Here is a 15336-nt window from a genome sequence, read left to right as displayed (position 1 = left end):
TTCTGTATGGCTTACATACAAGTGCTGGCTAGTGATGAAGGGAGAAAGCAACTATTAATATAAAAGTGACAATTTGCGGGTGTTTGTGTTGAGCAAGAAATTCTTGTGTGAATGGTTTTCAATAATTACTGATGCACATCTGGGTATCAGATTCGTTTATATAGAATTTCATTTATAATTTGCCGATCATTGCTCCCATCCTCTCACCCTTTAATGGTTGGGAAAGTTAATGCAGTTTCTATAAGACAAGCAATTTATGCTATAGAATACATTTGGTGGCCCTGTTAGTAAAATGATGCCCTAGCAGAAGCAGAGTATACAACAATTCATCACAACATGGCCTCAGTCCTCAAATAGCAGACATAAGGATCTAGATCAGAATTTTGAGCCGCAGCCCTGCTAACTTTTAGTCATGTGAACTTAGACACCCCTCCCAAACTCCATTCCCCTTTCACTGAAATGGAGATAACACTGGGGCACCTGGGTGACTCAGTTGGTTGAGTGTCTCTTAGTTTCGGCTGAGGTCATGATCCCAGGGTTGTGGGATCAAGCTCCATGTCAGGCTCTGTGCTGAGCGTGGGACCCGCTTGGGATTCTCTCTCTCCCTCTGCCCCTCTCCCCAGCTCGCTCACTCTCTCTCTCTCTCTCAAAGAAAGGAAGAAAAGAAATGGAGATAACACTAAGGTAATTACTAAGAAGAGCCAATGAGATAAGATCCAATGAAGAGTGCTTTGCCAACAATAAATTTCAGGGTGTGCATCAAGGGTTTGTGTTCTTGTCAGTTTTTCCTTACATATCAGTTCTGCTGTCTCCTCCTTAGTGTTCCTACTAAGAGACCCTCTGGTTTGAGCTCCCTCTGTCTTGCTCCCAAGAGCTCAGTGCTGGAGTGGCCAAAAGCAACCTGTGGTTCCCAAAGAAAGGAGATGAGGGGGCTACCTACAACCACAAATGGGAGCTTCCTTCAGTGAAAAGAGTGGATATAAGCAGGCTCATTCACTCATGGAGATTGCAATCAAAATGCTACTTATCATCCCTCATCATCTTCTTCAAGGGCAAAAAAACATGCCTTTTGGAGAAAATAATATTTTCATGGGCTTGCTGCAGCTGACTTAAAAAATATTATAAAATATTCCATAAATGAAGGATTCATATCCATAATATATAATCTAAAATATCAATAAAAATAAGTCAATTAATGAGCAAAGGTTGTGAATAGCCAATATCATAATCTCAGAAGAGAAAAAGTTAATGGCCTATAATGGCATAAAACTTATGAAGATATGCTCCATCTCACCAGTAATTAAGGAAAAGTTAAAAACAAACAAACAAAAACCAGAAACAGTCTATAACAACATCAAAGCAGACCACTTTACATTCCTCAGCTAATCAAAAATTAAAATTCTGGCATATTCTTTGGACAGTTCAGTAGATTCTAATCATCCTGTGCCCTGTGTATCTTAGCCACTTTAAAGAACCTCAGAATCTTTTGTGGTGAAAGGGGATGAGGGGGGCCACTATGGTTTTGTTTACATGAAGTTTTCCATTTATCTGCAAAGCCTTGCCCATTACTTTGTAAATTATTCACTCAACAGCCAGCTCCAAGTACAGACTAAAAACTGTGCTGTTCCCATCCATGTTTACCAAAGGTTCTCCCTTTCCCCATCCCCTCAACCCCGTTGATCACCCTGGATACCCGTAGGTTGAGAAAACCAGGGTGTTCCCAGCTGCTGAGGACTCCGAAGTGTGCCTATTCAAGTCACTGAGATAAAAACTAAATATTTCATTAATAAACAAATGATTTTGTTCACATCACTTCAACTCTCCAGGTTTTAAGACACTTTTTAAAAGGATCATTTCCCCTGCATTCAGTGGGACATTAGGCTCAATGACTTTTTTAGATTCTTCATGATTTTATGACCCTATGACTCTGTAGTTTTCCAAATGCTCTTTTATTACTTCAAACATAGTATTCCGTGAAAATTCAGAGGACTGGGTGGGGGGTTCGAGAATTGGCAGGGGGAGAAGGGTGAGGGACAAAGGGGAGGTGAAGTGGTCCCAATTGCGTGTTGGAATCCTGTAAAAGGAGCTTTGGGTCCCAGATGAAACCTATAGAGAGTTTAAATAGCAGCATGTGCACAAAGTTAAAGTGGAGAAGCATGTGCTTTGCCAGAGCACACATCTGAGTCTCACATCAGGCCAGCAGCCTTGGGAAGTGGGGTCTTGTAGCCACCCTTAGACACACATGTAGCCTTTCTTGCAGAATCCCCTGGGAATCTGCCCCCATAGGAACATCCTGTCCCAACATGGAACAACCTCTCAAAGTCCTGTCTCCCCAGTGATAGAATGGGTACCACCTGCACAGCTATGCCATGGGATCCCACCATTCCCTCCTTAGAAGAGGCTGCTGGGACACACATTTGGCTCTGTGCACATCTGGCGATTGTGTCAGAGCCTTGGGAAAAAAGATCAAGCTCTTTGAAAATGGGATTATATTTGTGGCTGTTTCTCCAGCTTCCCAGAGAGTGGGGTGGATGGGTATGCGGATAGGGCAGACATGTCTAAAGCCAAGATCATTGGATTGGAAGTCAGCAGAATTTCTTACCTTAATGAAAAAAATGGAAATAACAAAAGGACCAATTAATAAAGTGATTTATTCTATTCAGAAATATTTATGGAGCTCCTACTATGTTCTACTTCTAGGGACAGGAACAGTTCTAGGCTCTGGAAACACCTCAATGAAACAAGACATACAGGTTACCCACTTTTAGAAGTTCAGATTATAGAGGGAAACAGGATGAGAGGCTAAAGAGATGGCTTACTTAAATGGCTCATCACTATTTCTGGTGCATAGTAATAGCTCATTAAATGGTATTTAAAATTACCCAGTGGTAAATTTGAAAATATATATGTACTCCTATGTTTATCACAAAATTATTTATAATAGCCAAGATATGGAAGCAATCCAATAGTCTGTTGATAGATAATTGGATAAAGAAGATGTGGTACAAGGGATACAATGTAATATTACTCAACCATAAAAAGGAATGAAATTTTTTCATTTGCAACAACATGGATGGACCTAGAAGATATAATGATAAGTGAAATAAGAATCTCAGAGAAAGACAGGGGCACCTGGGTGGCTCAGTTGGTTAAGCATCCAACTTCAGCTCAAGTTATGATCTCACGGTTCATGAGTCGGAGCCCTGCGTAGGGCTCTGTGCTGAGAGCTCAGAGCCTGGAGCCTGCTTCAGATTCTGTGTCTCCCTCTCTCTCCTACCATCCCCTGCTCTCACTCTCTCTCTCTCTCTCTCAAAAATAAATAAACATTAAAAAAATTTAATAAATAAAAGAGTCTCAGAGAAAGACAAATACCCTGGAATTTCACTCATATGTGGAATTTGAGAAAAAGGGAAAAAAAAGATAAACAAAAAACAGACTCTTAAATACAAAGAATAAATTGGTGGTTGCAAGAGGGGAGGTAGGTGGGAGCATGGGTGAAATAGATAAAGGGGAGTAAGAGTACACTATCTTGATGAGCACTGAGAAATGTATATAATTGTTGAAGCACTATATTGTACACCTGAAGCTAATATAACATTAGCTAGTATAATGAGTATATTAATTACACTTTAACTGAAAAAAATACCCAAAGCTAGGTCAGCCCATGAGGGCAGGACTCTGTCTTTTCCATTATCCTTCACAGTCTTCTAGGCATTTTATTATTGAATGGCTGCGTGAATAAATGAAAGAGTCAAAGTAGATGTAGGACTTGGAGAAAGTCACTCTCTTTCTGGGACTCAGCTTCCTCCTCTGTACAACAAAGAAAGGAGGATGTCATTGATTGCCACAAGGCTCCCAATGACAGTCGCATCACAGTGCCCCACCCTTCCCCACACCAGAGAATTCAGTCCTGTTCCTTAGTCTCCCTCATAGGACCTTCTACATGGAAAATACCTACCTCTATTTTCAAACTTCTCTCTCATCAGCTTCTTACAAGACCTCTATGCTTGGGATGAATCAATATGATCACAACCTTCTATATTTCCCATGAGTTTCTTGCCCCTGGGAATTTAGCTCTCAGGGCTTTCTTCTTTCCATACAGCTGACTTTTTCTGTCGTTCAAATTTCAGAATCCATCACCATCTCCAAGGAATATCCCTTACTACTCTCCTGCACCCTGTACATCTAGGGTGGGGTTGTGACCCCTCTGTTGTGCTAAGCTCCCTGGGCTTGTTCCTAATTTAGCATGGGATACAATTAAATGTGATTCTCTGTTTTTGTGTATTTCCTCCTTTTGAGACCAGAGACAATTTTAGTCTCCAATGTATCTCCAAAGACCTTCTTATAATAGCTGCTCAGTAAATGTTTCTTGGGTTGAACTTAAATGCTATCCTCTGTAAAACAACGAGAAGAGTTGCCAGCCATTATTTTATAGTAGGTTCTCATGAAGAGTCACAAGAATTTTCAATTTTATAAAGTTTAAGTTCTTGGAAGACACACATCTAATACAACATGCTTTATACCTTGTCTAGCTGAAGAAACACATTGGGGAAATTTCAAAGTCTGGATGTTAAAAATAATCTATCATTCTGTGGTAAGCTGAAATAATATTACAAAGAAACATCAATGCATTAAAGTGGAAACTCAGTTACACTCAACATAAATGGGTCTTAAACCTAAGCCCTGCCACTTAATTTAGCTCCCTGCCTTCTCTCGGAAGCAATACAAACCAGTATAAATAGTACAGGTTTGGGCATGACATGAATCTGGATTTAGTTCCCTTCTCCATCTTTTTGTAACTCTGTGAACAGGTAAAAGTAATACTAAGGTTCAGTTTTGCTCATCTGTGAAGTTTTGGGGTGATGCGGGTTCATGGGGTCCAGAGCCAACCACTAACAAAGGATTTTTGAAGACGTCTTTGGTGCATAAAGGTGATTTTATTGAAGGATGGGGACAGGACCTGTGAGCAGAAAGAGCTGCAACTTAAGTGTGGGGGGTGACCCTTTTTTGGAGTTGGGGGAGATAAAGTCAAGAGGGAGTTTCCAAAGAGACTTTCACATGCTAAGGACTTACTGGAAGCCTAGCTATTGTCAAGCTAAGGTTGTTTTTCCCTTTAGCAAAGCATTAACATTAAGACAGGAGGGAGTTCCTGGACTTTAGGCCATGATGGGATTGCCTTTTTCTGGTAAACTGGTGGAGAAAATTTTTACATTTTCTTAAACTAGCATAAAGAGATAAAAGAACTTTTATCACTGGGAAATATTTCTTGGAGCCTTCAGCCTAGAACAGTCCTAGTGGATTTTGTCTGTACCAAAGGATACCATAAGAGGAAATGGGATGAAGTGCTTTCATCCTGATTTTAAAAAGGCCTATTGACATCTCTTAGGATGAAGTGCTCTACACTTGTGAATTTCTTGGAGTTCCAAGATGGTCATGGCCTATCTTTCTGTGATCCAAGGCGGCATAATTGCAAGGAGGTCTGAACTGCATTTCCTGATTTAGGTTCAAAAGTCTGATTTTTTTTAATAGCTCATGGAAGTTAAAAATATTCAAGACTTGACTTCAGGGAATTACCCTTTAAAAAATTATTATTTCTTTAGAAAGTGCCACATGTCTGTTTTTTTCCATCTCATCATTGGCATGACCATTTTTGCAGGCTTAGTAATGATACTCCTTTTAAACTTTAGTCTCAGCGATGAGGCCTTTTAGGAGACAGCCAAAGTCTCCTTATTTAACTCTTCAACGAAACAGCGAGAAGAAAAAGTTGAGCTTCCTCTGTGCTACAGAAACAGCTAAACCAGGCTTGAGATGCAATCAGGTCTGCCTGTGCACTGGTTTTAAGATCCGCGGGAGGGGTGCATGTCAACAATTTAGAACTTTGCTTTTCCTTGACCATTTGGTTTAATAATTTCATCAGCCATTTTCTTTGTTTGTTTGATCTCTTTTAATTCATTTTGTGTTTCTTTCATATGTTATGACATTAGAAACCAAAATGCCAGAATGGACTATAGATGCCTTAGGCACAAGTGTTTCTGTTTCATTTTTTTTCCCCTGGTTTCTGATTATGAAAGGAATAGAGGCTCAGTGGAGGAAATGTGAAAAAAGAACACTAGAAACCATATAAAACATCCATATGCCACCAACCAGAAGTGTGTGCTTGTATGTACACACACACACTACTATAAATATGCTGGCCTATTTCTTCCCAGTTTTTACACTGTGCCTCTTGTTTCTCTGTCTTTACATACTACTTATATAATTTTATTTTCAGCTCTTTTGTTGGATCGCATTGCCTTCTTTTTATTTTCAACCTTAGATGAGGCATTTAATTGAGTCAATATTACTCTTTATTTCATGGTAATTATCATTGATTCTTTCAAGGCCTCACACTTGTTTTCTTTTACTTTATACTTTATGCTCCATTCATTGTTTCTTCCTTCCCTCCCCCTTCTTCCCTTTCTTTCTCAAAGCATCCACACTAGTGTATTTGATGTTTCCTTAGATTTACCATCAATCCTGAAAAATATTTTATAGATGTATATATTTTTCACTTACATAAATAAAATTATAAATTTCCTGTTTATTTTGTTTATTCAATAAATACTCTGTTTTCAATATCTAACCTTATTTTTCTTTTTTTTTTTTTTAATTTTTTTTTCAACGTTTATTTATTTTTGGGACAGAGAGAGACAGAGCATGAACGGGGGAGGGGCAGAGAGAGAGGGAGACACAGCATCGGAAACAGGCTCCAGGCTCTGAGCCATCAGCCCAGAGCCCGACGCGGGGCTCGAACTCACGGACCGCGAGATCGTGACCTGGCTGAAGTCGGACGCTTAACCGACTGCGCCACCCAGGCGCCCCTAACCTTATTTTTCTAAGTGCATCTATTTCTTCTGTGACTCAACTCTATCATAAATACCCTCTCCTTTTTAATTTATCCAGTATTTTGGTAGGAGGCATTTCAGTTGGCTCTACTTCCCTAACACCACATATATTTTATGAACAAATCTGTCATGCATGTGCCTTGACTGACCTGTGTATGGCTTTCTCTGGCGTAGGTACCCAAGGGCAGGATTCCTGGGTCCCTGGACACAGACGTATGTGATGTCACTTAATACCACCAGATTTGCTGTGTAGGATGGCTGCGGCAGCTCAGGGGCTCACCTGCAGTGCAGAAAGGTGGGTTCCTAGCCCCTCTCCCCTCATGCCCAGCAATGTGCAATGCTTTCTGACTTTTAAAAATCTGTCAACCAGCTAGGTATAAGAGAGTCTATGTTCTCTCTGTCTGCACTTTCTTCTCCAGACCTTCACATAGCTCACTCTCTCCTTCAGTCTTTGTTTGAATGGTTTCTTTTTTTTTTTCCATGAGGCTCTTTTCAAAATTGCACTTTTTGTTCCCCTTTTCTACTTTATTCAGCAGCACTTTGTGACCTCTCACATATTAATTTTTTTTATTTTTTTTAATGTTTATTTTTGAGAGAAAGAGACAGAGCGCGAGCAGGGGAGGGGCGGAGAAAGAGGGAGACACAAAATCTGAAGCAGGCTCCAGGCTCTGAGCTGTCAGCACAGAGACTGTCAGGGGACTCAAACTCATGAACTGTGAGATCATGACCTGAGCCAAAGTCTGACGCTCAACCAGCTGAGCCATCCAGGCACCCCTCACGTGTTACTTTTTTAAGAATGTTTCAAATGTCCTTGAAAAAAATGCATATTCTCTGTTGGGTATAGGATTCTGTATGTATCTATTGGTTTGCACCTGTACTAATTATATTTTTGCAGCATTTAAAATATTTTTGCTTATTTTTAAGGCCTACTTGGGGAGCCTGGGTGTCTCAGTCGCCTAAGCATCAGACTCTTGATTTCAGCTCAGGTCATGATTTCATAGGTTTGTGGGATCAAACCCTGTGGTCAGGTTCCACAGAACCTGCTTGGGATTCTCTCTCTCTCCTTCTCTCTTTCTGCCCCTCCCCCACTTGCACGGTCTCTCTCAAAAAATAAACAAACTTAAATAATTAAAGTCTACTTGATTAGAAGAAAGTGTTAAAATCTCAGCCTACAAATTACCAGCACACTATTTCTCCCTGTACTTCTGCGGGTGTTGCTTTATTAATTTTGAGCTAAGTTCACACATGTTCATGAACATTGTACATTTTTGATTTACTGTTCTTCTAACTATGCTGTTCTTTTGGTCTTATGGCCAGTTGTATGTCAAATTATATTTATCTGTCATGAAAATTGCTACTTCAGCCTCCTGCAGTAAACATCATCATATGCATATTTCTATACCTCTGTGTACACTATTTATATCCCTGTATTTTAATTTTTTTCTAAAATGTAACAAATCAGTAGATCTTAGCATAAGAAATACAATCTGAAAACTTCTGGCCTTTGAGCAATGAATTTAAACATATACACCAAATGTATCATTATATTTTATGATGCCATTTGTTTCTGCAAATTTATTTTGTGCAATTTGCCATGCTTTCTCTTCTTATTTCACCTTTTCTACTGTTCAATGGGTAAATTTTATTCTGTTGTGTTGAAAGTTACACGTTCTTGGGGCACCTGGGTGGCTCAGTCGGTTAAACGTCCGACTTTGGCTCAGGTCATGATCTCAAAGCTCGTGAGTTCGAGCCCCATGCCGGGCTCTGTTGACAGCTCAGAACCTGGAGTCTGCTTTGGATACTGTGTCTCCCTCTCTCTCTGCCCCTCCCCTGCTTGCTCTCTCTCTCTCTTTCTCTCTCTCTCTCTCTCTCGCTCAAAAATAAATAAACATTAAAAAAAAAAATTTAAGAAAGTTATATGTTCTTTTGTGGGTTTTTTGTTTTTTCTTATTTATTTATTTAAATTTAAATCCAAGTTAGTGAACATATAGCATAATAATGATTTCAGTAATAGAATTTAGTGATTCATCACTTACATATAACATCCAGTGCTCATCCCAGCAAGTGCCCTCCTTAATGCCCCTTGCCCATTTAGCCCATCCCCCCATCCAACACCCCCCCCCCACACACACACACATCCACACTGTTTGTTCTCTGTATTTAAGAATCTCTTATGGTTTGCCTCCCTCTCTGCTTTCATATTATTTTTTTGCTTCCCTTTCCTTATGTTCATCTGTTTTGTATCTAAAGTTCCACATATGAGTGAAGTCATATGATATTTGTTTTCTGACTTATTCTACTTTGCATAATACACTCTAGTTCCATCCATGTCTTTGCAAATGGCAAGATTTCATTCTTTTTGATCTCCGAGTAATATTCCATTGGAAGGTTGTATGTTCTTTTGAGTGTTCTCAGAAACGTAAAACCAATTTATTAAGAATTATAATTGCTTTGTTTTTAATTTTCTCATCAATTCTTAAGACTTTCAAAGTGTATATGTTCCTCTGATCAAGACAAACGTTTGAGCCCATCCTCTCCTTCCTTGATCTTGTCCCCTCCAGTCCCTCATTGTATTATAGGGAATTTTAATCTGAATTCCCACATATTTGCCTTTTCTTTGCTCTGTTATTTACAGGAGAGTTATTACTGATTAAGACAAGAACTTTTACTAAGGTACTTAACGTTATTCCAAGATTTTCCCCAGATAAGTGATTATCTACTTGTTATATTAGTTCCTATGAGAGTGTCTTAAAACACAGCATTTTTGTATTGAAACTTCAGAGACTTTGTATGCCTAAGCTTATTTCACTTTTGCACTGGAGCGTGACAGACATGTGCTTTTACAAAACACTTTGAACATGTTTCTTCACTCTCCTCTTGAATCCAGTGCTGCACGTAGAATGTTGACTTTGACCTAATATCCTGTTCCTTTGGAAATCGTGTATTTTTTTCTCCAGAATTGGATCGACTTTTTTCTGGTCTTTAATTTTATGCACTATAATTGGTTATTTATTTTTTGTGTGTGTCTTGTTTGATTTTGTTAACCACATTATTTAGCACTTTGAGAATCTTCTTTCTGAAATGCTACTTTTATTTATTTATTTTTAATTTGGGGACATTCGCAATTGTTATTTCTTCAAACATGACCTCCTCTCCATTTTTTACCCTTTTCTGGTACTTCTATTATAAGGATACTGACATTCTGCTTTTTCCCTCCATCATTTTTAATTTCTTTCTGACACCTTCTAAGAATTTTCTTTGACCTGATTTTCCAGCCTACTATTTTATTCTTTGCTGTATCTATGCTGTCATTCATTCGTGAGAGCTTTATTCCAATTATTTCAATTTGCCTACCTACCTGACAACTCAATTTTTCAGGTAATTTATTTTCTTGCTTTATATTCCTAGACTTTCTTATTACTCTGGGTATGGCTTTTTATCCCCCCAAGCAGATCCAAGTTTCATGAAAGCAGAGGCCTTACCTTATTCACCCACTTCTGTATCTTAATGCCTTATAAGTATGAGGAATTCAAATAATATTTCCTAAATTATGCTAATTACTGAATGAAAGAAGAGATAAATGTATTCATGATGTACCTTTTCAAACGTGTTAATGAGTCTTTAGCATCTTCAAAGCACATTTTATTGATTAGTGGCAGAGGTTTCTTCTTTTTTTTAATGTTAATTTATTTTTGAGAATGAGAGACAGAGTGTATAGGAGAGGAACAGGAACAGAGAGAGAGAGGGAGAGAGAGAATCCCAAGCAGGCTCCACACTGTCAGTACAGAGCCTGATGCGGGGTTCAATCTCACAAACTGTGAGATCATCACCTGAGCGGAGATCAAGAGTCGGCTCCTTAACCAACTGAGCTACCAAGGCAACCCAGTGGCAGAATTTTTTTTAAAGTTTATTCTGCTGGAGTTTAATTTGTTGCTGAGTTTTTAGTGCCTAGAACCATGCCTAACATATTGTAGTCATAGAGCTCAAAAAAGATTTTTGGAGTGATATACATGAATGAAAAGGTAAGTTCCACAAAATGTTTCTATGGTATAGTAGGCTGAATATAGGATTTGCCTACCTACGAACCCCTGGAATCTGTTACACTACCTGATATCACAAAAGATGTGGCTAAACTAAGGATTTGAGAGGGAAACTTGTCCTGAATTACGTAGGTGGATCCTAAATCCAGTGCCAAGTATCCTTTGTAAGAGTGAGTCAAAAGGAGATTCAACAGACACCCACAGGACAGGAGGCAACGTGGTCATGTGGGGCAAGGTAGGAGTGACACAGCCATACACCCAGGAATGCCAACAGCTACTAGAAGCTACAAGAAGCAACAAACAGATTCTTCCCAAAATTCCATAGGAAGGGTGGCCCTGTGATACACTGATTTTGGACTTTTACCTACAGGAATTGGGAGAGAATAATTTCCTATTGTTGTGAACCATAAAGTTTGTGGTCATTTGTTGCATCAGCCACAGGACACTAATAAGCACAGGGAAATGTTTTGGAAGCCCTTTATATAATACTCCCTCACCCCACCATTTTGATATTTCTAATGCACTTTAAGATATTAAAAGATCTAGGGGCGCCTGGGTGGTTCAGTCGGTTGAGCATCTGACTTTGGCTAGGTCATGATCTCACTGTTGGGGAGTTCGAGACCCACATTGAATTCTGTCTGTGCTGACAGCTCAGAGCCTGGAGCCCACTTGGGATTCTGTGTCTCAAATCTATGCTCCTCTCCAGCTCACATTCTGTCTCAGAAATAAATACTAAATCTTTTTTAAAAAGATATTAAAAGATCTATAAACTCTTGTGAATTTATTTAGGTCATTGTTTCAAACCCAGGCTTTTTTTAAACTGGCATTCACCTCTTCTCTCTTTCCTTATAGCATTTATAGCCTATGTGATGATGGTCTTGTAGATAACACTTTGAAGAATGTGAAATTAAGTATTCTTCACCCTAAGATTAGGTCAGAAATAGTTGCAAAATCATAACACATGAATGATTATTCTTAAAACAATCAGTGCCGGGACACCTGGGTGGCTCAGTTAAGCATCTGACTTCGGCTCAGGTCATGATCTTACAATCATGTGAGTTCAAGCCCCACATCGGGCTCTGTGCTGACAGCTCAGAGCCTGGAGCCTGCTTCAGATTCTGTATCTCCTTCCTCTCTGTTTCTCCCCTGCTCATACTCTGTCTCTGTCTCTCAATAATAAATAATGTTAAAAAATGAAAAAAAAAAAACAATCAGTGCGTTGTTAGTGATACTTTAACTATATTATGGAATTCTTGTTCTCAACAGCAAAATGGACTTTGTAAAATATCCTATATGGATTGGGACAAGATCAATTAATAACCTGAAATTTGTATGTGAATTCCATTGTTGTTACTTCACATTCCACTAACGTTAGTAACACTATGTATAAGCATATAAATCAGCATATTTCTTATATACTGTTCTAACAAACAAATGCTTATGTTATTGTCATTTACCTAAATACATCAGATTATAACTATAATAAGCAGATAATTGAAAACTGTACTTGATCCACATATCCATTATAGTTCACAATAAATTGAGTAGGGGTAAGTGTTTAACTAAGGACACAAAATTCTAATCCTGTACCCTCTTGCATTTTGGAAAGAAGACACATCTTAAAGCCAGAAATGTAAGACATGAGATGCAGCAGAGGACCACTGAGCATCTCTTAAATCAGGAAAATTGCTTATTAATTCATTTCACATCTTTTCGGCCAAATACTTATTGCAATGTCTTTGTATATAATAGGCACTGTGATAGGCGCTGGTTTCATAAATAAGAGTGGAAAAGAATTTAAGGAAGCATTGTTTAGTTAACACCAGACATATTCGTTTGGAAAAACTAAGGTCCAGGGATACAAAGAAGCTTGCCAACAGTCACACAGTGAGTTAATAGAATAACAGGCTTAAACTGTAATACTATTAATTTAATAAATCTACTGACAATGCATATATAATCAATTTATGTCAAGGATGAGCACAGATTTAAAAGCTACCCTTGATTTTTTTTTTTTTTTTTTTACACAATCGTTTAAGATTTATTGATACTTTATTGTCTTGTAAACTGTTGATTTTGGTGAATGGCCTATAGGCACATGAAAAGAATGTGTTCTCTGCGGTTGGGTGGAGTATTCTATAAATGCCAATTAGAGTAAGTTTGCTAACAGTGTTGTTTGGGTCTCTTGCATTCGAACTAATTTTCTGTCTACATGTTCTATCAATTACTAAAAGAGAAATGTTGGAATCTGCAACGCCGATTTGTATGTTTCTCTCTTCGTTCGTATCAGGTGTTGTTCATGTGCTTTTAACTCAGCTGCTATGTGTGTGCACAGTTAGGATGGTTAAGTCTTCTGGGCAAATTGACTTGACAGCCTTTAGTAAAACAAAACGTCCCTCTGTATCTCTAGAAATACTCAATTTTCTGATGTCTATTTGGAGTGACATTAACATAGTCACTCTAGTTTCCTTATCATTTGCAATGTACCTATTTTTTTTTATCCTTTTAGATCATTTACTCTTCGTACTTTTTAGCCTGTGTTTTTACTTTAATTTTTTAAATGGTTATTTATTTTTGAGACAGACAGAGCCCAAGCAGAGGAGGGGGCAGAGAGAGAGAGGGGGTCACAGAATCTGAAACAGGCTTCAGGCTCTGAGCTGTCAGCACAGAGCCCAACAGGGGGCTCAAACTCGGAATGGTGATATCATGACCTGAGCAGATGTCTGGTGCTTAACCACTGAACCACCCAGGCGTCCCCATCTTTATGTGTTTTTAAACTTCAAAGCACATTGCTTATTGTCAGTGCCCGGTTGTATCTTACTTTGTTTATGATAGGATGATCTCTGGTTTTTTTTTGCTATAACATTCACATTTAGTGTAACTACTGACATGGCTGAGTTTGAGTCTACCATGTTAGAATCTAACTTTTTAGTATTACCTTTTACCTCCAGTATTGGCTACATCATATCATTCTATTTCCTTTACTCCTTGCTCTAGGGTTTACAAAGAGTTTCTTCACCTTATCACAGTCTGCCACCCAATACTATTATGTTTATTCACGGTCTCTAATGTCCTTTTTCCCTCATTACCTGGCTGGTCCTCATTTTCCTTAAAAACTCAGTTCAGTCACCATTTCTATCTGTCTCCTAGAATAATGTAGGCATTTCTCCTCATCTGATCCCCCAAAGCTTCTGTTGTACTCATCATCCTAGCTCCGTTATTTATGGGACATAACCTTGGGTAAACACTCGATCTCTACGTTCCTGATTCCTCTCACATCTTTAAAACAAGGACACATCCACCTGTTGGGGTCATTACAAGTATTAGATATTCCACTCAGTATATGTTGGCTATCGTTATTCCACATTATTATAGCCTTTTTTTGGCATGTATTGTAATTCTACTTACTACCCTGTTTCCTACTTGACTAAGATGGCAGGTCCATGACTGACTGACTTTTCTTGTGTCCTTAATGCCAGATAGGTGGTGGGGATTTAGTACATCTTCACTGAATACTGCAAAGGGAAGGGTCTCCCTTAGGGATCAGATCCAGCTTTGTAACTGACCTTCTATGGGATCTTACATCACTTCCCTTTCTAGGAATGATAATATGGGAAGTGGTTAAGGCCCTCTCTAATCATAGGATTTTTTTTTTAATGTTTATTTATTTTGAGACAGCATGAGCAGGGGAGGGGCAGAGAGAGAGGGAGAGAGAATGAGAATCCCAAGCAGGCTCCACGCTGTCAGCACAGGACTCAAACTCACAAACTATGAGATCATGACCTGAGCCAAAATCAAGAGTCAGACACTCAACCGACTGAGCTACCCAGGCAACCTCAATCGTATGATACTCATAAATCTATCAAACTGTAAGGAGAAATGCTTTGGTGATCTTCATCTTTTCCTTCAAAGAATTTATTCCAGCCTAGGTCTGGTATCGACCAAGTATAGGTGCTCAGAAGTCCCCTGGCAAATGCAGGCACCCCAACCACCGACAAGAGCGAATGTTACTTAAGTCGGTAACTCTGATGGCCTCAGTTCTGATTATTAAGCAGTGTGGCAGGTGGATATACACCATCCTTCTATTGCAGCAAGACCTGAGAGGCATGTTTATGATTTAGTGTGTCGAATCACAGAGAAGCTGTCACCTGTGTTGTCACATGTGAAGGTGACTATAAGTTGAGCTGACAGAATGAGTAAGGCCCCCTTTCTCACCCATTCTGTGTTCCATCTCCAGCAACCTGATTTTAAGTAAGACCTTTCTTAAAAAAAAATCAATAAAATAAAATAAAGTAAGACCTTTCTCAGACTAAGGCTGCTAAGACCTCGACAATTGCTGGCAGCAGTGTTTTCCAGAGGCAGAGGAAAAAAATGCAGCTGTCCCTTATGGAAATCCCAAGAACTTGTACAGG

Source organism: Lynx canadensis, chromosome D4 (assembly GCF_007474595.2).
Source record: "Lynx canadensis isolate LIC74 chromosome D4, mLynCan4.pri.v2, whole genome shotgun sequence".
NCBI classification, from domain to species: Eukaryota; Metazoa; Chordata; class Mammalia; order Carnivora; family Felidae; genus Lynx; species Lynx canadensis.
Note: the sequence above shows the minus strand (reverse complement) of the source record.